This window comes from Ammospiza caudacuta, chromosome Z (assembly GCF_027887145.1).
Source record: "Ammospiza caudacuta isolate bAmmCau1 chromosome Z, bAmmCau1.pri, whole genome shotgun sequence".
In the NCBI taxonomy this organism is placed as follows: Eukaryota; Metazoa; Chordata; class Aves; order Passeriformes; family Passerellidae; genus Ammospiza; species Ammospiza caudacuta.
Genome location: NC_080632.1, coordinates 79,090,385 through 79,113,312, shown reverse-complemented (window position 1 = coordinate 79,113,312; position 22,928 = coordinate 79,090,385). Strand labels below are relative to the sequence as shown.

At 51.9% G+C, this 22,928-nt stretch overlaps 1 protein-coding gene across 1 annotated transcript in view; it reads left to right on the top strand.

Annotated features, from left to right (window-relative positions):
- The first annotated feature begins 12,539 nt into the window (after positions 1-12,539).
- The window catches only part of CNTFR (ciliary neurotrophic factor receptor), a 202,619-nt gene continuing 192,230 nt past the window's right edge, over positions 12,540-22,928 (top strand). Inside the window, exons 1-2 of the mRNA XM_058824079.1 lie at positions 12,540-12,745; positions 14,899-15,070. The gene's annotated coding sequence lies outside the window, so the exon portion shown is untranslated. The remainder of the gene's footprint in view (positions 12,746-14,898; positions 15,071-22,928) is intronic.

Genomic DNA, 22,928 nt, shown 5'->3' with positions numbered 1-22,928 from the left:
ACTGCTGCAGCTGGCCTTGCTGGAGAAGGTGGATGATGTTAATTAACTCCAGCTGTCTCCAAAGCAGGAGGGGTTAAAATTGTTCTCCCATCTCTGCACAGCACAGCCCAGGGAGAACATCTGCTCTGAAGGGTTTCCAGTGAAACCATGGGGTGAGACAGTGGATGGAAGCAGAGGAAATATCTGTGGATAGAATCCCAGAGTGGTTTGGGAGGGAAAAGACCTTAAAGATCATCTAGTTCCAGTCACCCTACCATGGGCAGGGACAGCTTTCACATTAAGGCAACAGGAAAATTACCTGCACACTTATGAAGAGGGTGGTGTGACAATTCAGGTGTCCAGGCAGGACTAGAATTCTGGGGAAATTTAACACCTATCAAACTAACTGACATCATTGGAAAAGAAACCAGCTTTTTTTTGGGATGCATCAAACCTTTTCCAGGTCTCAAACAGAAAGAGCAAACTTCAAAGGGAAATGCAAATGGGGAACCATGGCTCTAAGTTTAATTGGACTTGTTAGTCAGCTAGACCGGGGGATTGAAGAAATAGGTGATACAGGAACATAAAGGAGAGTCTGGGCCCTGTCAAACTGAGCCAATGTTGCAGAAGCACAGGCAGTTCACCATATTGCCCCAGTTTGATTTTCAAACAGATAATATAATCATTTAAATTACCCACTCACCTTCCCTGCTGAGGCAACAGGTGCCCTGGGGACTGGGTCTGCCTGGTTCTGCTGGTGCAGCTCTCATCCCTGCTGGGGATCAGGGATTATGGGGGGGGCCTGGAGAAGCTGCAGAGCTGAGCTGGGCTGGGATGAGCACCCTCATGGATAGCCTGGCTGGGCTTCATGGACCTGCCACAGGTGACCAGAGATGGGAGTTTTCCTTTCTACTTAAATCCCTGATATTTTTCCAGTGGACACATCATGAGGGATCTCAGTGAGCCTTTGCTTTGGGGGAAGTGTGTGTCAGGAAATCAGGAAACCATCCTATTCCTGCATGCTGAGAGCCCGTTTGGGTATCACAGCCTCGGGGCAGCTTCTTGGGGCTGAAGAGGGATTTGTGCCTAGCACTGCAGACAGAAACAGGCATGTCTGCCCTCATGGTGGGAGAACAGGAACTGGCAGCTGCAAATACCAGCAATGCTTGTTCCCAAGGGGGAATCATATTCGAAAGCCCCAGTCTTGAAAAGCCTGACAGTCTCATTTTCATACTTTTGGTCACTACAGAAGAAAAATGAAAGTTTTCCCAGCCTGAAGCACTCTGCTTTAACTTCCTGAACTTGTTCCAAGTGATTGGAACTGTGTAAGCATCTCCTTGGAGATGGACATTGCTTTTGAGGGTGTTTCCCTCGTGAAGCCCAGTGCCTGTTTTTCTCACTGGGTCCTTCTCCTGGCTATGGAGCTGCACCTTCCAGAGCCTTCCTTGATAACTGGGGTGCCCATCTGGAGCAGTCTGTGCTGCGTGGTGAAGAATGAGACATTTTGGGGGGAAAACTGCCACAGGAGGGAATGATTCACGGACTCTAGGAAATGCAATTCTCTGTGCGAACACGCTGGTAGATTTACAATTCTTCATCTCTTTTGCACAGGAAGGAAACTTGCATGACAATAGCTTACCAGCCTTGAGATGAAAATATCTGGCATTTCTGGAGATAGCAGAGGGCAGAGTTTTGTGCTTGGACTTGGTAGCAGCAGCGGTGTGTGTGACTGGCAGAAACTGATTTGAATAATTGGGTGTCACGTCTCTATTTTTCTTTCAGTTTAACTACATGTGCAATTAATTAAAATAATAACCTAAACGGTCTCCTGCTGGGGTTGTGTTTGCTGCTTCAGTTCAGTCTGCCATCAACGCTGCTGAAAGAGTTTTATCGAGAGTTGCTTCTTGCTGAGAGGAGCTGGAGCAGAGAAAGGCTTTCCCAGCAGAGGAACCTCCAATGCTTGTGGCATCTGTGCTCTCCCCACCCATGTCGTCTGGGTGGTGGCTAGATAACACGTAGGGATTTCATGTATCACTTCCCACATCCTCTGCCTGACCTGTGCTTTGCCTGGCACGGAGAACTGCCTCATCCATGTCGTGGGAAATGTGGTCCCTGTCCTGCATCCAAGGCAGCATCCTGGGATGCTGCAGAAGGGCTTGTGGGGGTTCCTGTGAAATCAGGACCTTCCCCAGGTGTAGACACAGAATAGCCCTGAGTACCTATGACAGAGACAAGGTACAGAACACAAGACTTGTGCTGCTGAAAGGTCTCCCAGGACCACTCCACAGAGCATCAATGTGTCCAAGACCCCAGGAGCTGAAGTTTCCTGAAAGTGCCAACTCCTTCTCCTCTAATTAACTCTAATTTCTATCAGCTCAACACGGGTGCAGCTGTCTCCAGATCCCATCTGATAATTTTGCTGTCTGTTTCCATACACATTCCCTGCCTCACCTCAGCTCTGCAAGCCCAAGGCTGGCTGGTGCCCTCAGCAGCCTTTGCATGAAGAGAAAGCTCTGGTCCATGAGGAAACCATTAGAGGCTCTTCGTTCGTTCATTCATTCATTCATTCATTCATTCATTCATTCATTCACAGTGCTCCCCAAGTGAAGGTCAAGAATTCGGTGCACACAACATACCTTGCAAGATCAAGGTCCATCGTGTGCCCGTTGCTTCCATGCTGCAGTTCTCTATGGAAGGAATGAAATTACTTGGGGAGCTGCGCTCCTGCTTCTCACACTCCTCCTAAACACCCTTTATCTGTGAGTACATGCAGTTACAGTGGCAGCAGGAGCATACTTTAAAAAAATCAAGATGCTTACAAGTCTTTCCCTGTTGCTGTATTCATTGCTGGTACAAGAAATATTGTTCCCCTGCAGCTGAGTGCATTCACATCTCATCTTGCTCTGTTTCCCAGTTCTTTTTCTTGCCTGGCTGATTCTTTGTCAGCAGCCAACACTAATCTATCCCTGGCAGTCCCTTCCCTGCTTTTAGTTTTAAGGATGCTTGAGATAGAAGGTATTGACCATGGTTGTGAGCGTGGTGCCAAGCAGCCCCTCACCCCACAAGTCCTGCCTGCTCCTGGCAACCGAAGACAATGGTAGAGATTAAAGCGCCCGGCTGGCAGAAGCAAGATTATAAACTTGTCCAGAAGAAATTGAATTGGAATTTAGCTGAATGGGAAAGCAATCAACATTCAAAAGGTTTTGTTGGGTTTTGGGGTTTTTTGTTTTGGTTGTTTTTTTTTTTTTTTTTTTTTTTTGTTTTGTTTTTGTTTTGTTTTTTTGGGGTTTTTTGCTTAAACCAACTGACTAAAGTAGAGCTCCTAAGACTTTGAACTGCATTCAAAAACTTTAAGGACAGTGAGGACCATTTTGATCATCTGATCTGCCTTTTCCTTGGTGTGAACCTGATCACTCCTGCCAGCCTGAGCACATCCTGCATCAAGCACAGGGTTTTTGTGCCTCTTTTAGAAAAACAATCTGTATTGATAGAGAGATCAAGAGAATGGCGAGCATCTCACATTCTTTAGTAGTCCATAAGTGCAGATTAAGCTGATTTATCAATTCTCTGAATAAAAGGATGTCTCATGCCTACCCCAGAGATAGTGAGGACCTGCTTCTGTGCCCACTTCTGTGCACAGGGTTTGCAGAGCATGAAGGATATACCAGGAGGAAAAACCAAAACACTGAGCCAGAAGAGAAGGGGAAGGAAACTAAAAGCACTGCTTGACAAAATGTTACCACTTTCCTCTGAGCCCATTGTCTGAAAATAAGAGATGGTGTGCTTTTGTTTCCATCCCCACTTCAATTAGCACAGTGGGGACAGCCATTAGTACCCAGCACGCCTCATCCAGAACCCTGACCTCCACAGAGAGGTCTCTAAGTACAGTTGTGATCTACAGCGGGGTCACTGCGGTTATTTATCACTGGTTACAGCAGAGAGTGATGTGGTAGGAGCTGTTACACCCCATGTGCCAGCATTACAGCACTTTCCTAGCACAGGCTTGAAATGGCTGCTGGAGGGGAACCTTTTCCTCTGGCCCTGACAATCCAGATGCTTGGGAGGTGCTGAGAGACAGAAAAGGTGAAGCCCCAAAAGGGGTTTGCTCCCTGGCCAGCTCAGAGGAGCCTGTGGGAATAATCCAGCCCATGAGAGGCAAATATGGGGCAGTGCTGACCTGGGCACAGCCAGACCAGAGTGGGACCACTGATGGGATCCAGCACACTGAGATCTGGGCTGTCCCAGCCCCGTGGGGCAATTTGGTTGTTGTTCAGTTCTCTGATGTGTTCTCTAGTCTCTGCTGGCCGTATCTGATGGCTGCACATGCCTGGGGGAGCATTCAGCTCATCAGCTGGTTGGGATGTCTGCCAGCCCCTCTTCTGTCCTGCCCTGAGCACATCCCTGCTTCACTAGCCAGTGCAGACCTTAGATGTGAGCCTTACACTCCTAAATCCCAGTACACCCTCCCAAACCCAAGTACACCCTCCCAGAAGCAAAACCGCCGCTCAAAACCTCTCACAGAGCAAGAGCCACCTGAAGGCATGGAAACTGCTCCTTCTCAGCACTTCTTGTGCTCCTTTGCCAGGGGTGCCTGAGGGGCCCAGGACGCACTGCTTGATAATTTGAAGGCACAGGAGAATGAGCTCTTGCTTCCCCACTCTGCTGTATGAACAGGCAAAAGCCAGAGAAAGGTGTGGGGACAGCACAGGGACACAGTGAGAGAGTCTCAGGGATATTTTCATTTATACCACACTGTAATGTCCAGCATGGTATAAATGTCCACTCTTCCCCTTCTGTCCAGACATCAGGTTTAGCAAGGGTGCCTGTCATCCTATTTATCAGAGAACACCTATCTCCAGTTATACACCCCCCACACGGGGTATCAAAGCAGCGCAAAACGTGAGACCGCCGTGTTCCCTTTTTCCCCGGCGCTCAGCCCAGCCCCGGGCAGACTGGGGAAGCATCCCAGGCTGAGCAGCGCCCTGCCGAGCCGTGTGCCCGCCCTGGCGAGCCCGCTCGGAGCGCCGAGCATCCTGCCGCGGTCCCGGAGCGGGCCCTGCCGGGAGATGGCACTGCAGGCACGGAGAAACACCGGCCGCCCGCAGCAGCGCCCGAGCCGGCACAAGCCCTTTTATTTGGTCTTTCCTAGCCTTCCCCCGAGACCCCGCTGGAAAAATATCCTTCTCGTCCCCTGTGATCGCTGCCTCCTGGCCGCTTTGCGGTGTTTCTTTCACCTCGCTGCTGAGGAAGGCGGCTGGTGCACAAGGGATGGTTGGGAGTAGCTGCCACATCCCTATCAGCATCCGGGCAAAGAGGGATGGAGGCACAAAAAGTCTGTGCCCTGTCCTTAAGCGGTGAAGACACCCCTTTCCAAACATGTGGTTTGCAGTTTGAGACTCTGCCTGGAACCCTCCAGTGCATGAATATTTCAACTGCAGCCTCCTCTGGATCCATAATCACCCAAAACTTCCCTAGGAGCTTTTTTTTTTTCAGTTCAAACAAAGAAGCTGTGCAAGCATAATTAATTTCCCCGTCTCTAGGTGGGAAGCTTTGCTAAAGTGGCTGTCAGGAAATCAAAATTTACAGCACCTGAAGTTTTGCTAACTCGCTGTTTCACGTCGCGTTATCAGGGGAGATGCAGATTTTCTTGTTTCTCATGAGAGCTCGAATCTCCACCTGGACGAGACTGAGAAATTTCGGCAGCCTTTTGCAATGCTGGCCCAATTTCCTAAGGAAACTTCATGGGCTTTTCCTCACCCTGCCAGATTTTTCAACACCTTTCAGGAAGTCACAGCTGAGCAGTTTTGGTCAGGATAGTTTTGCGTTTCAGGGAGAATATTTGGACTGTTAGGTCTTCTTGGCAAACAGTTGTTGGATACTCCCAGGATGGGTGTTTGTGCTCAGCAGTGGTGCACTGTCCCAGGCAGCAAGGTGTTCCCAAAACTGGATATACTGCAAAAACTCAGTAAGAAGACACCCATAATTCTCTTGTGAAAACACATCTGTTTGGGCTTAGATAAAAGGTTCCAAACTGATGCTGTCTTAGGCTTGGGTTGTTTTTTTTTACTGATGGTTGGGTATGTGGTGGGGGGGTTTTGTGTTTGGTTTGTTTTTTTTTTTAATAATTTGGTTTGGGTTTTTTGTTGGCTGGTTTTGTTTGTCCCTTTTTTGGGGCAGGTGGGGAGAGGAAGGGATGGATGGAGTGAGAGGAGCTATTTTTTATTTGCAAATTCTCAAATCTGAAATTTTGAGAACAGGAACATGTAGGTGCCCCACCTGCTCTGAGGGGATGATAAAAAAGCAATTATTCATTTTGACGTAATGCCCTATTCTGGCGTTTTTACAGAGAAGTGATTTGCCCAGTTTAAAGAAGGAGCCAGATAAATCTGAAGGAAGATCAGTGTTGAAGGGTCACGAGTGGAACATTTCAACTTGGGGGTAAACAGGCATGTGGACTGGACACCCTGTGATTGTGCCAGGCATGTGAGAGAAAACAAAACATTTGCCCCCTTTTGGGCTTGGCAGTGGTGAAGGTGAAGGCAGGGATGGCTGGAATGCAGCTAATGGAGAGGAAAGAAAAGGGAAGATGGCAGAGGGTGCAGGAGCAGAAAGAAGAGGGGGTATTTTTCCATTTTTATGAAAGGACTGTGTGGTGCACAGCAGTGTCCACTGTGACTTTGTCAGTGGCCACAGGAGCCATCCATCTCATGGTATAGATCTATTCCACACAGAGGCACCAAGGAGCTGTGGGGTGAGGATGGGGCTTAGCCTAAGAGGGTTTCACTTGCTTGATTGATCTTCTGGACTTGTAGAAATTTATCCTGGAAGTTAAGGAAGATAAACCAGCAAATTATTATTTAAAAAATGCATCTTTGAAAGGTTCGTATTCACTGAGAGCCAAAAAGTGGAGGGTACAGGAATGGTGGTAGTGGTGGTGGCATCTCTTCACAGGCATCATGTTTGGGATGGTGACTTCCCACTGTAGCTGTCTCCTCCAAAGGCAGCTCATGGGATCTGCTGTTAGAGATGGGATCTCTCTCTTCTCTTCCTCCCCTGCTCCGCACACCCGGCACTGATGTTTCCCAGGTGTTTCTGACTTGCAGGGTTTGAAACTGAGTCACCTTTGATTTCTCCTGACATTTCCCAGAATTTTTTTAACTGCAATATTCTATTTATCCCAAATGTGGATTTCTGGGGAAATCGTGCTTTTCAGCTAAAGGCAATAAAGAGAAAAAGTGAAACAAAATTAATCTTTCCCCATCAAAAACCCCCCAAAAAACCAAAAGTAAAGCCAATCAAAAAAAGCACCACCAAAAACCTCCAACCCTTTTGGAAGTCATGGGGGCAGGGGTTTTCAAATTCCTCACCAAAAGACATTCAAAAAGCAGCTCTTTCACTTTTTTTCTTTCAAACCCAACCTTTTCATGCTAAAAACATCAAACCGCTCTAATCCCTGGCTTCTGCTTTCTTATGTGAAGAAGATGATTTGTGATAGAAGCCAGTCCCGCAACCAGAGCAAGGAGCCACGCTGCAGCAGATGCTGGCTTGCCTTGAGGTGTTAATCCAGAGGCGGATCGTGGGGATGAACCAGCCCTGCTGGCACCGGCCACGGCTCGGGAAGGGCTCACACGTGGCTGGAGAATGGTGGGGGTTTGTGGCAGGGGCTCTCAATCCAGGCAAAAACCACAACCATGAGGACATCCTTGCTCTCTCCAGGGCTGCGAGAGTGTTTCTGCCATGCAGAGCCTGGGGCAGTTTGGTGCAGTTCTGCCACAGAAGGGGCTGGAGGCAGAAGGCTCCAGAGAGCAGTGCTAACCTGGGTGTGCCCGATGCCACCCACGTTCCCTTTGGACACCTCCAGGGTGCCCAGCCCTGGCAGTGGTGAGCCCCTGTAAGATATCCTGATCCATGGGGAAAAAACAACCGACCTGGCAAACACACAGGATTATGGTGCTGATTTCCCCATTCCAGGAGCATTGCAACACTAATCCTGTAATTCAGTGCAAAGTGGTGCAAAACATGATGATCGCTTTAATGTCTCGGCACTTGCCTGAGATTTCATGGGGTTGCTCTTTTGGCACCACAGGAAAGAAAGTGCTGGAGGAAACCTTTTCCAGACCCCAATCCTCTTGTTCCTCGCTCAGAAAGACATGTGCAAAAATGTATTGTAAATATGTCTTACATTCCACGCTGAGCCCCTTCCGAGTGAGGAGCTGGCAGCCAGGGGTCATGTGGTGAGTGGGTGATAGGACAGGCGTTATTTATAACAGGTGTCAGGTGATACTTTGTCATCGATATCTTACCCGGCAGTGCCAGCAGCAGCAGCACTAGTGAAGGGTCTCTCCATATTCCAATCTCTGTTTTCCAGGAGTGGGTTTGGTAACAGCATGCACCGAACCTGGCATCCTTGTTGCACATGGAAATTTCACTCATTTATTTCAGCTGACTGGCAGGACCCGGTTCTCTCCGTACCACTCTGCATCCCAAATCATGCTAATCACTCATCTCCGTGCCACTTGATGCCCATGACCAGGGCTACATCCAAGGACAGGATCTTCTCCTGCACAGATGGCCAAATCACACACCCTGTGCAGGCTCTGGAGGTCCCCACGGGCTCTCCTTGCCCACACATTGTTGTATGCATGCAGGTGCTCACCACCATCACCAGGACTCTTCCCAGGCAAATGGGTAAGGGGCTGGAAAGCCACCGCCAGGTCCTGTGCTTATTATCTCTGTCTTTCTCATGCACCTCCCACTATCTACACAGGAAGAAGTTTTGGCAAATGTAATAAAGACAAGGTGAAGTTTTACATAAAATATTCTCTCCTGCTATGAGTCCTGAGGAATTTTAATCAGTCCAGGAGTACCAGCAGAATTCCTTTGCCTGCAATCTTTTCATGATCTTGCTTTCCCCTCTTGTTCCTCGTGGGGAGCATTTGCTGAGAAGATGATTAAATTGGGCTGGTAAAAAGCTCGTCGGCTCCATAGCTTCCATCTTTTCCTGCTTCTTTGCAAGAACATTTGTACTTTTTTCTGGCCTACGGCATGCAAGGTCAGCTGCTTTCTTTGCAGTTTTCTTGTACGTTTCCTCACCATTGTTGTGGGGTTTTTCCCCCTCCAGAGAATCTCTTTTGTGCAGAGGCGAGAGACAAGGCTCCTAGCTCAGCCTGCTGTGTTGTTGTTCGCCTGAAGTCCAGCAGGAATTCAAGGAATGGTTCCCCACGTCTCCTATTCACCTTGCTCCTGCCAGTGGCAAGGGGTCGGGCAGGGGGCGGATATTTTGGGGAAGCTGTGAGCAAGGAGTGCAGACTCAGGGGCTGATGTGAGCTCAGGGATTTTGGAGGGCTGAAACTCATCTGCCGTTGCCTGCCAGTAGTTCAGTGTAGGAATTTGGGCATTTTCCTTTGAACAAATGATTCACCAGTAATCATTTAATCAGCTCTCCTGATGTTTGAATAATCTGTGAGTAATTTAGTCAGATGTTTGCCACAGAGTATCAAATAAATGGTTTGGAAAGACACTGGCTCAGACTCTCACCTCGTATATGCTCAGCTTTGGGGTAAACCAGGCCAGTGCTGTCCCCTGCGCTTTGGCCTCAGGTGTCCAAGAGATTTACAGCTGGCCAGGACCAGCCCCAACCTACCAGGTCAGGATGTGGCCATGGCTCAGCTGTACTGTATTTCTGCCATGCAGCTGTGGAGCATCTGCTCTTCTGCCTGGGGTACCACAGCTGCTGGAGGCTGGGGGTGGCGTGCAATGCCCCAGATAAGTGTCCTGGCTGGATATCAGTGCACAGGCTTGTGAGGAGCCCCTTGCTCTCTCTGAGTGGCTCCCTCTGGGGTGCTGTGGATGGGGAAAGCAGCCCAGGGTGATGGACTGATGCTGGCTCATAAGCTAATGGAGAATCATTTCCCCAGGTTCATCTCTCTGCCTGGACCTATTAAAGCTCCAGTATCTTTCCATTCCTGTCCCCACAAAACCACCTGCTCTCCTGACACACTTCCCAATGCCATCAGAGAGCTGCTGCTTCTCTCAGAGCTTTGACTCCTTCTTTTTCAGCTCTGATCCTGGCTGACAGCAGGGAGGGGTGGAGAGGGAGAATGAGGGTTGGCATTTTTTTCCCTTTTCTTCCATTTTGTGACTACTTCAATCCAATCCCAACTTTCTGGGCAGGAGGGTCACTCCCCAGCTTTGCTGCATCCTGTTGAAAAGCCTTGGAGACATCTGCTTTTGCCTTTAGTTTTCCCTCCTGGGGTTTTTTTTCTGTCTTTTTTTTTTTCCTGAGGATCTGCTATCACAGATTCCCTCAGAGTCCCAACATGCTAGTTATTCTTCATGGATAAAACTACTAAAAATAATAATTTATTGTGCACTTTCATCTGAGACAAAACATCATTATTTCCATCCAATTAATAGTGTCTTTTAGCAGCATCAGTGAAAAACCAGAAAAAACCTGGCTCCCACCCAGCCCCCTTCCTCTGCCTGTGTGACATTGTCTCCACAACTGCAGAGAGGTGGTAGCTTTGATTTGATCAACACTTATCTAGTTAAAACAAAAGAGAACTACTTTTGTAGGCTTGCCCAAATATTAGGTTTTTGGGTTTTTCTTTAACAGGAAGATCAGGAAGAGAGCTCTGTTGTTTTGTTACTACTGTTGTTTTCTTCAAACCAGGAGAAGTCCTGGGATGCCAGAGAAAGTGGGAACCTGCCAATGGGAGTATTTCTCCCAAGTCTCTCTGCAGAGTTTTCTCGCATGTGTTGTTTCCTGAGTCACGGGGATTTGAGCTGGGGACGCTCAGATATCTGGAAGCTGGAACAGCCCTTACTGCCGACCTGAATGCTGATGTCCAGGGAGCAGCACCCCTGCCACAGTCACTAGGCTGGAGATAAGGGCAGAGGATGTGCATCATAGGATTCTGGGCTCTGCAGGGCTCCCCAAAATCGCCTGTGGGCACTGCTCCCTGTGCCTTGCTGGCAGCTAGCCCCTGGCAGGGAGCAGGCTGTTTCTTCATGGGCATTTGTCTTTTCCAGGCTGGGAAAACAGAGGTATTTTTCTGCACACTGGCAGCCAAGTGGGGGATGTGGCTGTGGAAGGCTATGTCTCCCAGGCCTCCTGTTCCATGGCATCCCCCAGCCAGTGCCACCAGGGTGCCAGTCAGCCTCTCCCCAGACCCTCCCCACAAGGTGTTTGCCTTTGCCTGGGCAGCTGGCAGGAGGCAGGGGTGGATGCCCTGCAAGGGTGCCTTCCCCTCGGCCTCCTGCCCACCCTGCCCTTCCTTGCCCTGAGGCCGCTTGGCTGTCCTTGCTCACCCTCCCCATTGGCTCCTGCCTGCTTGGCCTCGCTGCTGCTTTAATTTTAGCAATTCCTTGGAAAGAGTCATTTTCCATAAGTCAGCTCTCAGCAGAGCCCTCTGCCTGCCAGCTCTGCCTTCTCACACGTGTTGCTGGCGTGCCCCAGCAGCACACGCCTGCACCTGCCCGGCCAGGCCTGCCTGTCCCAGCCCTTTGCACACCAAATCCTCACACCCGGCTCCCGTCCCCGCCTGGCACATCTCAGCCTGGCACTCCCAGTCCTCTGGTGCCGTGCCTGGAGTGGCCAACCTGGCCCAGCTGCATGGCCACCCCTGGGGCTCCCCCCTCACCAGGAGTAACTGGGCACAGCACAGGGGGACATCTGTCCTCTTTGCCCTGCAGACCCCACCCACACGTGTGACAGCTCTCTGTCCTTATCTGTGATGGGAAATGCCGTGTTCCCACATGCTGTAGGGGACCTCATAGGCTGGGGCTGTGATGGATGAGCAGGGTGGGCTTGTTCAGCACCCAGCAGCAGGTTTTGTTGCAGTGGGGAAGGTGGGTGCAGGTGTGGCTGTGCAAGAGGAGCACAGCCCACACGTGTGGTGGGTGTTTGGTTGTGCAGTGTGTGAGAGGGGTGAGAGGCTTTCATGACAGTGAGCCTCTTCCTGTGGGCACTGCTGGGCACTCCAGGAGGGTGTTGGTGTGAGGAAGCACGGCACTCATGAGTGGGGCGTGTGCGAGGATGCACACAGAGAGAGATGCGTGGTTCCTTCTCTTGGGTCTGCATCTCATGCTGGTAGGAAGGGACAGTGCATGTGGACGGTGCATTGTGCACGACCCTGTGTGCGTGTATGTGTGTGATTGTGTGTGTGTGATTGTGTGTGTGCACACAGGGCACGCGTGAGGTGACCGCGACCCTGCTGCTTCCACTCTAGGGAGGTGGGGGGACTTGCAAGGACTGCTGCTGGTGCTGTGTGTGTGTCTCTGTGTGTGGGGGGGGGGGGGAGGCGCCGTCCCCACGGTGCTTCCACGAGTGTGCATTTGCACGGGGGTCGGTGGGGCGCGCGCGTGTGTGCGGTGCCTCCCTCCGGCTCAGCATCCGTGGGGAGGGAGGCGGCGGCGGCGTGTCCTCAGGGGCGTGGACCAGTGTGTGGCCGTGGGGGGTGCGTGTGTGGGTGTGCGTGTCTGTGAGCCTGTGTGTGTGTGTGTGTGTGTGTGTGTGTGTGTGTGTGTGTATGTGTGTTTGCGGGCGGGTGCGCGCGGCGCGGCGGGGCCGGGAGCGCGTCCCCGGCGCTGTGCCGGGGGGTGCGGGCTGAGCTCATCGCTGGCTCCCCGGCGCTCCTTACCAGTGGCTTCTGCGGTCACATGGGTTATGTGCTGGAGTTTAAAAGAGCTTATAGCCCCCGAGCCGGTGCAGAAGCAGCCGGTGGTTGCATGGGGTAGCGCCGGGAGCGGCGGCAAGGAAGGCGCCGTGAGTAGCGGGCGGCCGGGGCCGGAGGGCGGCACGGGATGTACCCCCACCCGCGGGACGGGGGAGGCGGCCTGCGGGCACGGGGGTCAGCGCAGGCGAGCCGCGGGGCCCGCCGCCCAGGGAGGCGGAAAGGAAGGCGGACGGGAACGCTTTCTTCCCCCGCATTCGCTCCCGGTCTTGTGCTCCGTCCCTCCCGCCCCGCAGCCGCGCACCTTTCCAGCGCCCGCGTGTGTCCGCGCCCCGACGTGGGCCGCGCGTCCGCCCCCCCGTGAGGAACCAATTTGGGCAGCTCAATACTTTCCTGCCCCGCCGGGCGCGTGTTCCCGGCGGGGAGGGATGGGGGGCGAGGGGCCGGAGCGTCCCCGCACCCTACGAGACAGCGGGTCCGCATCGGGGCGCGGCGGTGACACCCCCGTCCCCTGCCCCGCGGGACCCCCGTCCCCTCCCGGCCCGGAGGGCATCGCGGCCGGCACCAGGTTGAGGGCTGCGAGGGATGAGCTCTCCCTGCGGCAGTGCGCGGGGCTGGAGCGGCTGGGACTGCGGGGCGGCTCTTTGTAAACCGGAGCCCGTGGATTTCCTGGGCGGGAGAGCAGGCTGCTTCTCCGTCTCTCCAAAGGCGCAACCTGCCTTCTTCTCTGCTGTGGCAGCGCAGATTTTATTTTTTCTTTTCTATTTTTTTTTTAATTTTTTTTTTTTCCCGAAGTGTGATTTTTATAAGAAAAGTGTCTGCATGGTGTCTGCTTCTGGGGAACTGCTCTCCCCGGGCTAGGCAGACAGTTCATCCCGAGCGTGAGTACAAGGGCTGCTTTCCAGAATTGCATAATACACACCGATCCCTATGCTGCTCAAAACTCCCTGACATTTCCACATCTTGGTGACTTCCCCCACTGCAATCCTGAAAACGAGTTGTGACTCCAGTCAGCTCGTGAGCCAATTTGTGGTGTCTTCACTGAGGACAGAACCAGGTCTGCATGTTCCAGCTTCCCTGGCTCCTCTGGCAGTTGTTTCCTTAACCCGTAAACTTTTTTTGGTGTAACGATCGGCTCTTCTTTACTCTCTTACGTTCCCCACCCCAAGCTTACGGACACATGTGCTGGTCTGTTCAGAGCACAGGTTACAGAGAGGGGATTGCCTGCAAAGCCGTTCAATTTCTTTTCCCCATCCCTTTGTGTTTTAATTTGTGGGATGGTTGAGGAGATCCTTTCCTCGGATTGCTTTTTGCTCGGGAACTTGCTGACATCTCGGATTTAGCGAATTTCACTGGCTGTGCCCACTCTCAGCACACCGCGTTGTGTACTCGTGTGAGGGACATGCAGCTGCCAGTCCCACTGGCCGTGTGTTCAGGCAGTGAGGCTCTGACATTGGCTGCTTTCTGCAAAATGTGCAAATATTTGGGAGCAGCCGGTCTTGCTCCCGAGTCCCTGCCTTGCCCCTATCCGTGAGGAGTTAGAGCTTTGCTGTGATGTGTGGAGATGTGCAAGGGATGCTCGTGTCTGGCCGGGCAGCATGCTGAGACCAGGTGCTAGGACCAGAACTCTGTGGGGTTCACTGCACTAGGAGGACTTTCCCAAGACAGGCTGAGCTTTAGAAATGAGAGCCTCGTGCCTGGCAGCCTTCCTTGCGACAGCTCCTCAAGATAAGTTTATCAGAGCCTCTTGTCAGAGCAAGCCAAGCCATCATCTAATGATCGTACATTATCTTTGGTCTAATTTACTCCAAGAGGACCCCATTGTGCCAGGACTCTGCATCCCCTTTCCCCTGAAAAGTGCTCAGCAGCTTCTGAAAAAGGAAAAGCCCTGATACCTCTCACAGCCACAAAGCTTGTGATGCACACACACATTCAAATAACTGTGCAGCCAAGGCTTAGCTTTTGGGGACGTGACTGACTCTCTGAAGCTGGCAGCACGAGTTTTGTGGGTGCAAGCCCCAGCTCCTGGCCACTCTCATTTAATTCCCTGCAAGCTGGAGACACGCATCCTGCTCCAGCTCAGTCTGGGGCTGGGTGTGCGCCTGGGGAGCGTGTCTCTCAGCTCTGTCGTTTATTATTGCTGCCGCTGCCATTATGCCTGACAAATGAGAGTTGCTGAGTAATGTGCTGTTTGTGTGTAAATATCTGAGTGCTCGCAGCTGAGCTCACTCCTGCCACTTTGCAGGAAGCCATCTCAGCACCTTTCCCCTGTGAAGACCCGGGAGTGCACAGCGTCCTTCTGCGGGGACCTCCCCACCGCCACCGCCAGCTCTAGCCTCCGCTCGCCTCTGCTTCCCTGCAAGCGTGAAGCCTCCATCCTCTCCGGCTATCGTGGCAGCCCTTCTGCTTTCCTGAGTGTGAGTCAAGGGTGGGAAAGGGCTCTGTGTGTGTCTGTGTGTGTGTCTGTGTGTGTGTTTCTCTGTGTGTTTGTGTGTGTGAGTGTGTGTGTGTGTGTGTCTGTGTGTGTGCACTGTTGCTCCCGAGGGTCCGTGTCCGAGGCAGAGTGAGTTTTGGGGACTTTGAGTGTTTTGATGGAGACAGTCATGCATAACTAGGAAAGGAGATTTTTGGGTTGGTTTGGGTTTTTTCCCCTGCCTGCTCAGCCCCGAGTTCCCCCTCATTTCATTCCAGTACTGATGAAGATGCTAAATTGCTCCTTCCCATATTGTTTTCATCCCATTTGCAGTTTAGCATCCAACTGCTTCTTGCAGTCAGTACTTGCTCAGCCCAGCTAGGCTGATCGCAGCTTTTTAAATCTCCCCTTGTAAATCAATCCCTTCTGCCTCCTGATAATTTTTGTCGCTCATTTTTCTGAAATCCCTCCAATTTGTCCATTTTGTGTCGGTGACGTATGCCTGGCCCTAAACATGATGTATACCAGGCATGGCAGCATGAGGGAAGGACACCTCCTCCCCTCCCACCCCGCTGGGGCTTGTGATGCTTTGTCAGCACTGAACTGAGTTACTTCCCCATTATTCTAAGCTATAGTCCCTGCTCGGTGTTGCAGAAGAAAGCAGCATACTCAGGTCAGTGCCCTGGGGAGAATTCCTCCAAATTCTGGTGATGGTTTACTGAGGTTTGGTTGCATGCTGGTAGCAGATGCTGGAAGGGGCCAGTGGTCTAGGTGTATTCCTGGGGTGCCTCTTCCCACAAGAACTAATAGCTGAACAGGAGGGGTGAGGAAAATAAGGGAGGGCAAGCTGGGCAGATGGGGAAACTGAGGCACGTGCATGCACATTTCCTGTGCATCTTTCCAGCTCTTATTTAGATGCTCTGTGTGTGGGGTGTGGTTGCACTTGCTGGCATGGGCATTTTCTGAGGAGATGCTGGGTGTTTGGTCAGAGCAGGCTGGCACACTGGGATGCTGGGCTCTGGGCTGATTTTGTTCATTGCTTCTCGTGCTCATAGCCAGAGCCTGATGCCACAGGTGCTCTCATGGGGAAGAAGCAGGGTAACAAAGTGCCTTGCATTCGCGCACTTTGAAGTTTTATCATGCCAAACCCTGAGCTCCTAGGACTGAGCATTCCCATTCCCTGGAAGGGCCGTGCCCTTCCAGGATCTGTCTATTTTTAGGAGGAGTTGTATTCTGGACAGTGTCCACTGCAGATGCTCTCTGCCTCCTCCTCTTGGCCCTCCTCCAGGGACACCGTTTGGGCTCTCTGCTGGAGGGGCCGCTCTTGCCGGGGCTCCTCCAGGGCAGAGCAGATCCGAGCGGATGTGGGACCGTGGGGATGCCCGCTGGGCTGTGGTACCCCGGGGTGCTGGGGAGGGACAGCGAGCTCACGCTGTCCCTTGCATGAACTGCTGGGAATTCGCCGTGCTCCAGGAGCCAGCAGCACACGGTGGCTTCTGCACGGCGTGGCCAAGCAGGGGTGCTGCTGCCTGGGCCAGGTGGTACCCGGTGCTCGGCGGTGCCCGGCGCCGGCCCGTTCGCCAGGATGACACTAGGGGGCACGAGATCTGCTGGAATTCCTTTGTTGGGGATGGGAAAGGAGGCTGCAAAGCTGCTCTTGACCCTTCAAGCCCCGTGCATCATTCCCCCGCGCGTTTTGTGGGAATTACGAGTGTTAAACCCCACGAGCTGTCCCGGTAACTCCTCCTGCCGCCAGGGCAGGACGCGGCTCTCCGGAGGCTGCTCCGCTGGCTCTGCCCGTCCCTGGCCGTGGGAGCAGCAGGACAGGGATGGAAGCGGACAGCCGGAAACATCTCCCAAGCAAGGAGGTGGTGGATGCAGCCGGAGTGCCAGGGAATCTCCGGGGAATGTGGGAAATCCAGGAAAACACCTTAGCATGGTTTTAATGCCTCTCTAGAGGCGTTGTCCAGAGCAGGGATTAAGTTATATTCAGGGCTGGCTTTCAAGATGCAGCGTGTTATGGTTTCATTTTCTGCTGGTTGTTAAATTCATGCATGATGTCTCCTCAGGGTCATGTTTTCCCAAAGCAGCAGAAACTTTAGAGAGTCTGATTAAATGAATGATTCTGATCGATCTGAAACATGGAGAGTGTGTGTATGTGTGTGTGTGTTTTTAATATGTGTCCATCTACATATCTGGGTGGGGTGCAAAGAATATGTTTTTGAAGGTATGTTTATGCATTTCTGCATACATCCAGCTGTAATATTGTCCTGAGTCCTTAAAATCTATTATTCCAGCTGTGAATGCGTGTATATATATTAAAGCACTGTATACTGGAGTCTTTCTCTCTTGTTATAACAAACCTCACAGAAAGCAAATAAAGAGACATTGTTCTCATAGCAGGCTTTTAAGGGCTCAATATTTATCTTCTATGAATTTTGATAGTTTTTGTTCAGCATGTTTGCAGTTATGATGGTGGTGGGGGGTTTGCCTATCTGCTTCGGATTTTGTGCTGTTGGGAAACTGAAAACATTTGGATCGTTTCAGCTTATTCATTAGGTAATGAAAACAGAAGTCAAGCTTCTGGATTGAAATGTTGGCACCTGATATCATTCTGGCATATTAATTTCTCAATGGTTAGGGTTTTTTCTAATGCCTTCCGTTGCCAGATACCAGGCTCCTTTGCTGGAGCCGTGCTTCTCTCGCGAGCCCCCGGGCAATATTTTTAGTAGGACACTGATGCATCGCAAACACTCCTGTACTCCGAGAAAAAGCTTTGCTGGCTGTTGTTGGAAGTAGCGCCAGAATGGGTAGAAAGGAGAGATCAGAGGAGGACGGTGCTGCCGCTGCGTCGGAGCGTTCGCTTTGTGCCTGAGACGGAGGTTTTGTGTCGGGTCGTGCAGGTGCTGTGCCTGTGCGGATGTGAGGGCAATTCCCCAGCTGGCTTCTGAGACAGGGCTGAGGAGCAGGGGTTTATTTATTTTGAAATGCCTGGTGAATTGGAAGGAGGTCCGGGAAGAAGTGCCGAGTCAACTTTCAAGTCAATTAGGGATGTGTCTGGAGGTGTGAAGTGGTTTGAAGAGGACAGGGTGATTTGTCTGAAAGTGTTACCTAATTAGAGGGTATAGTCAGGGCTCTAATTAGCCATGACACCCTAAAGATGTTATCAAAGCCCTCTTGGGGCACAGCTGATCCAGTGCCGTGGCTGTGAGCTCTCTGGTCAGCGCGGCCGTGCACGGCCGGAGCTGCCGCCCTCTGGCTCACAGGCAGCCCCGATGCTTGAAGAGGCTCTTTTCAGGTAACTCGTGATACCCTCCGGGGCTGCTGCCAACGTTGAGTGATGTTCATAAGGTCACAGAATGAAAGGAAAGCCTGCAGCAGTTGGAAGAATTAATACTGGTGCCCACTATGTGGGAAATCTCCTCTCTTTTCCCTGAGCGGCGTCACTTTCTGCTGCTCTCTGCCTGGGGGGAGGCTGGAGGAGGAGGGTTGTGAGGATTTGCATTAAGTGATGCTGTACTAACAGCTGGTGGAGGAATCGTGACCCCTTTCTTAGCATTGCCTGACAGAGGGGACATGGGATCAACTGAAATCTGGCTTGCCCAGACCTGGTTATATTTAAATACTATGCAACACACCCTGTGAGGGGGAACTGGTGGAGGAAGCAGTACAAGAAGTGCTGGGTAAGAGGGAAAGGCTCCTGGGAAGGCTTTTCCCTGACGTTGGAAGGAGTTTGCAGCCTGCACCTCTGCTGGCCACACCTGGGTGGTGGGTGGTTGTTTCCCTTTTGAGAGTTGGGGCTGGGGATTGCTCTCTCTGGGGCTGCTCTCACTGCCTGCTGTTCATCCATCAAAACCATTGTTCAGTCAGCCCTGTGAGGAGAGGAGAGTGGGAGCTGACCATTCCCAGCAGTGGTGCCAAGAGCCAGTAGGAGCCACCTGAAGCCAGGCTGGTGGATGGGTGTGGAAAGCAGGGCCCATTGCCATTCTCAGCAGCAGTGAGCAAAGGAATTCTCTTCGCTCTCAGGGCTGAGGTCCCTGTGTGTGTCAGAGCCCTCTGAATTGCCAGGAGAGAGCAGTGGGTAGCTCAGACCTCCTTGGCAGGAAGGAGCGACTGTTACTCCTGTGTCAATGATGGATCCTGGGGCTAGGATGTTCCCTGTGTGCTTCATCAGTGCTGTGAGGAGCTTGGCTCTGCAAAGGGACTCTCTTTGCTTGTGTAGGTGGAATTGCAGCCCCCCAAATGCAAACACACAGCCGGGCACACTCCCGTGCTCACAGTTACCCAGGGATGTGCCTGCTTTTAATTATGTGGGTGTTAAGCCAGTGAATTAATTTTGTTCACAAAGTTGCAGCTGGCATTTTCCTACTGCTCCTGGTCTCTGGTGGCATTCCCACACTCTGGAGCACATGTGCAAATAACTTGGGGATTGGGGTTTGGTAACTTGGAGGACAGTGCCAACAGGCATTGTCAACACAGGGCTGACCCAGGCAGCTCTCCCTGAGCTGTTGCTGTGCTGTGCCAGGGCTGCAGGTGCCACGCTGGATTTTAGGGTGCTGTGTTATGGTTGGTGGATGGGGAGCTGCTCCCTGTGCTGTCACAAGCTGATCAGCACAGAAGGAGGGACCTGCACTGCTGCCCTCCTGCCTGGGGAAGCAGCCTGGGTTGGGCATCTCAGCGCCAGGCACGAGATTTGGTTATGAATTCTAACAGTGTCTTGTACAATAAAACAGCCTTATCTCTGCTTTTGCCCTAGGTACACTCTGCACCACACTCCTTTTGTCTAGGGCCTAAAAATGCTGGTGAAAATGAGGACACATCCTTTTTTGTGGTTAAAGTGTGGTTCTCAGATGCAAAGGGAGGCAGCCTGTGCTAGACTTCACCACCAATGTGTGATTTACCCTCCTCTGTGCCACTGAACTGAGGGCTTGAAAAACAAATATGTTAAAAGGAAGGAAAGACAACAAAAGGCTGCTGGTGCTCTGAAATTCGATAAAAAAAAGCTCTGTCCAGTCCTCTGGGCTTCTCGCTTAATGAAGAGCTCTAGAAATAACAGTGTTACAGGAAAGTGCACCCACAGATAACAGTGGGTTTGGGGATGGGACTGCTTTGTTCTTGCGGAGCCGGGTTGAAGTTCATTTTGGGCATTGAAGTTCATTTTGGGTATTGAAGTTCATTTTGGGTGTTTTTACACCCCCCAGAGCCGGGGTGTTACTGTCACTCCATGAATCCAAAGCCATTCACAGCTGCCTGGGACCTCTCCGCTCTGCAGTCCTTGTCTAGCCTGTTGCCTCTCCCCAGCGTGCCAGACACACATATGGGTGGGAGGCTGCTGGATTTGGGAGCCCAGCTGGTGGGGGTGGGAGAGGTCCCACCGAGCTGCCGCCGCTGTTTCTCCCGGCTGGGTTCAGAGCAGTTTCCTCTCGCCCCATCCCGGCCATGTGCGGGGCGGCCGGCTCCCCACACGTGTTGCACAGACACATTTCCGTGCTGCCTCTCGGTGCCTGCTCACCTATTTGCAGCTGGGGGAGCTGAAGCTGCTCTTTCTTGTGATTTGTTAAAAAAAAAGTCTCTCTCTGGATGGAGTTGTCTGTGCTTTTATTGACCTGGTTACGGGAACGACAGAGGCTTTTCCGTCTCCTGGACGCGTGATTTCTGCAAGGGCTCTGGAGCAGGGGCCGGCTCTTGCTGCTGGTGTGTTTCCAGTTCTCCTAACATGATTAGTTTGACAGGCCCATTGGGTATGCTGGCGAGTCTAGTTTTTATTTTGTGCATGAAAGTAAGTGCTGTGACAGGGCACAGAGCACCAGCTAATGCTGACATCTGTGCAGGAGGGACAGATGTCAATATTTTTGGACAGTATTTTTGGCCGTGCCTCAGACGTGCTCTGCCACCTGGCAGAAACCCCTTGCCCTTTTGATGGGGCATTTCTGTAATGTCTCAACTTCCTGACCATCTTGGAGACTCTTCCCTTGTATCTGCAGTTGGAGTTGTTTTGCCAGAAGGTGCAGTTTGAGCTCGTGAAACCTGAGTGCTGAGGACATTCCAGGCATGCACCTGACGGCTCTCAGTGAAGGTGTCCATCCTTCAGAAGTCCAACAAGCTACCATCAGTCATTCCCATTGGCATATTTGCCTGCTGGGCTCCAGTTTTGTGTGTGTTGCCATCTTCCAGCAATGCTGAAGCACACCATGTTTTTGGGGCTTTTTGAGGTGGGAGGAGGACTGGAATGGGGATCATCGATCATCCCTGCTCTGCAAGCTGCTTTTTGCTGTACGGACATATCTGCTCTCCCCCAGTCCTCTTTGATCTGGATCAGCAGTTCCAGCTTCACCCTGGCTTGTTCAGCTGCAAAGCGAGGATGAAGAGGAATTTCCCCAGCAGCCATAGGGGTCCTCGACTCCAGGGGCATGCAGCACTTGTGCTTTCTAGATCTGGTAAATCTGTACCTCTGGTCCGGCCAGAAATGGTGGTGTTTTTTCCCAAGCAGGGCTGCCTTATGCACAGGGTAGAGCCATTTCTGCACAACTGGACCTGGCATCTCCCCATTTCCTTCCAGAGCAAGGAAGGAGATGATGGCATGACTTACAAAAGAGCCAATGGCAAAGGATTTGTGTTGATGATTTTGACTTTGCCTCTCCCAAGGAACTAATCTGGCCTGTCTTTGGGTGTAGGACCCAAACTGGAGGTTTAATTCACTGCACATCTGCTTTTAGGCTTGGAGGGTTCCCCAAGGCTGTTTGCTGTGGTACATTACCAGGGTCAGCCTTTAACCTTGCGACCACTAGGGGTTGGAGGCAAGCATCATTGCCTTCAAAGAGGGGAAGCTGAAACCTGGAGTGGCTGTGGGATTTCCTTGAGGTCCCAGAGCAGAGCTGGTGGCAGAAAACCAGATTTCTTGAGTTGCTAACAGCTCCTGCCAGCTGTGGGACACATTAGTAAACACTTGAGTAGATCAAAGTAGGGCATCCGGCTCTTTGCACAGCACTGTGCTTATCTGTCTATCTGTCTGTCTGTCTGTAGTGCTTCTGGCAGTCAAACCTAAGATGACATTTAAAGGCTTTACCTTTTTTCTCTCTTGCCGGATTCAGATCAAATTTGCTGAGTTGTCAAGCTGAAAATTCTTTTCTCCTAAGTGCTGGCCCAGCAACAGCTCACTGTGCTGCATCCCTGCCTCGGAGGAGTCCAGCTGGGCTCCTCCTGCCTCCCATCCCTGGCTTTAACATGGGGGAGTGGAGCAACAGCTTTGCTGGTGGACAGGAGAAAAGAAACAGATTTTCGCTTCCTTCTTCTCCCTGTTGATCAGGCCATTCTGGGCTCAGTTAGCAGCAGCTGTTCAAAAACAGCAAACAGAGCCAGGTTTGCACTGAAAAAGATGTTTTGGGGTGGAGAGGGCAGTGGTAGAGGCTTGCAGGCAAACCCTTGCTCCTCCCTAAGCCTGGCCTAGGTCTCAGAGGCAGGCACGTGTGCTGTGAGCTGGTGGGCTCTCAGCAGAGTCCCAGCAGGCTGGGTGTCTGTCTGGAGACAGCCGGGACAAGTGGCACCAATCAGCCTCTGACCCAGTGGGTTTCAGCAAGGAAGGTGAGCGCTGTCCTTGTGTGTGATGAGGAAATTGCTCCCGTGTCCCTGGAGGCTGTCACTCCAACACTTTGCCATGCTCTGCTGGTGGGGAGCGGCACCAGAGGATGCCTCTGCCGCTGTTGTCTGCCTTGGGGACAAGCACAGACATGTCTCCAGCTGGAAGTCAGCTTGAGGAGTGGAGAAACCTCCCCAGAACATGCATTTGCAAGCTCTGGTGTGTGGCAGTCCCTCCCAGGCAGTCACAACCTCCTGTCACTGTGTGAGCGGGAAGGCTCAGCGCC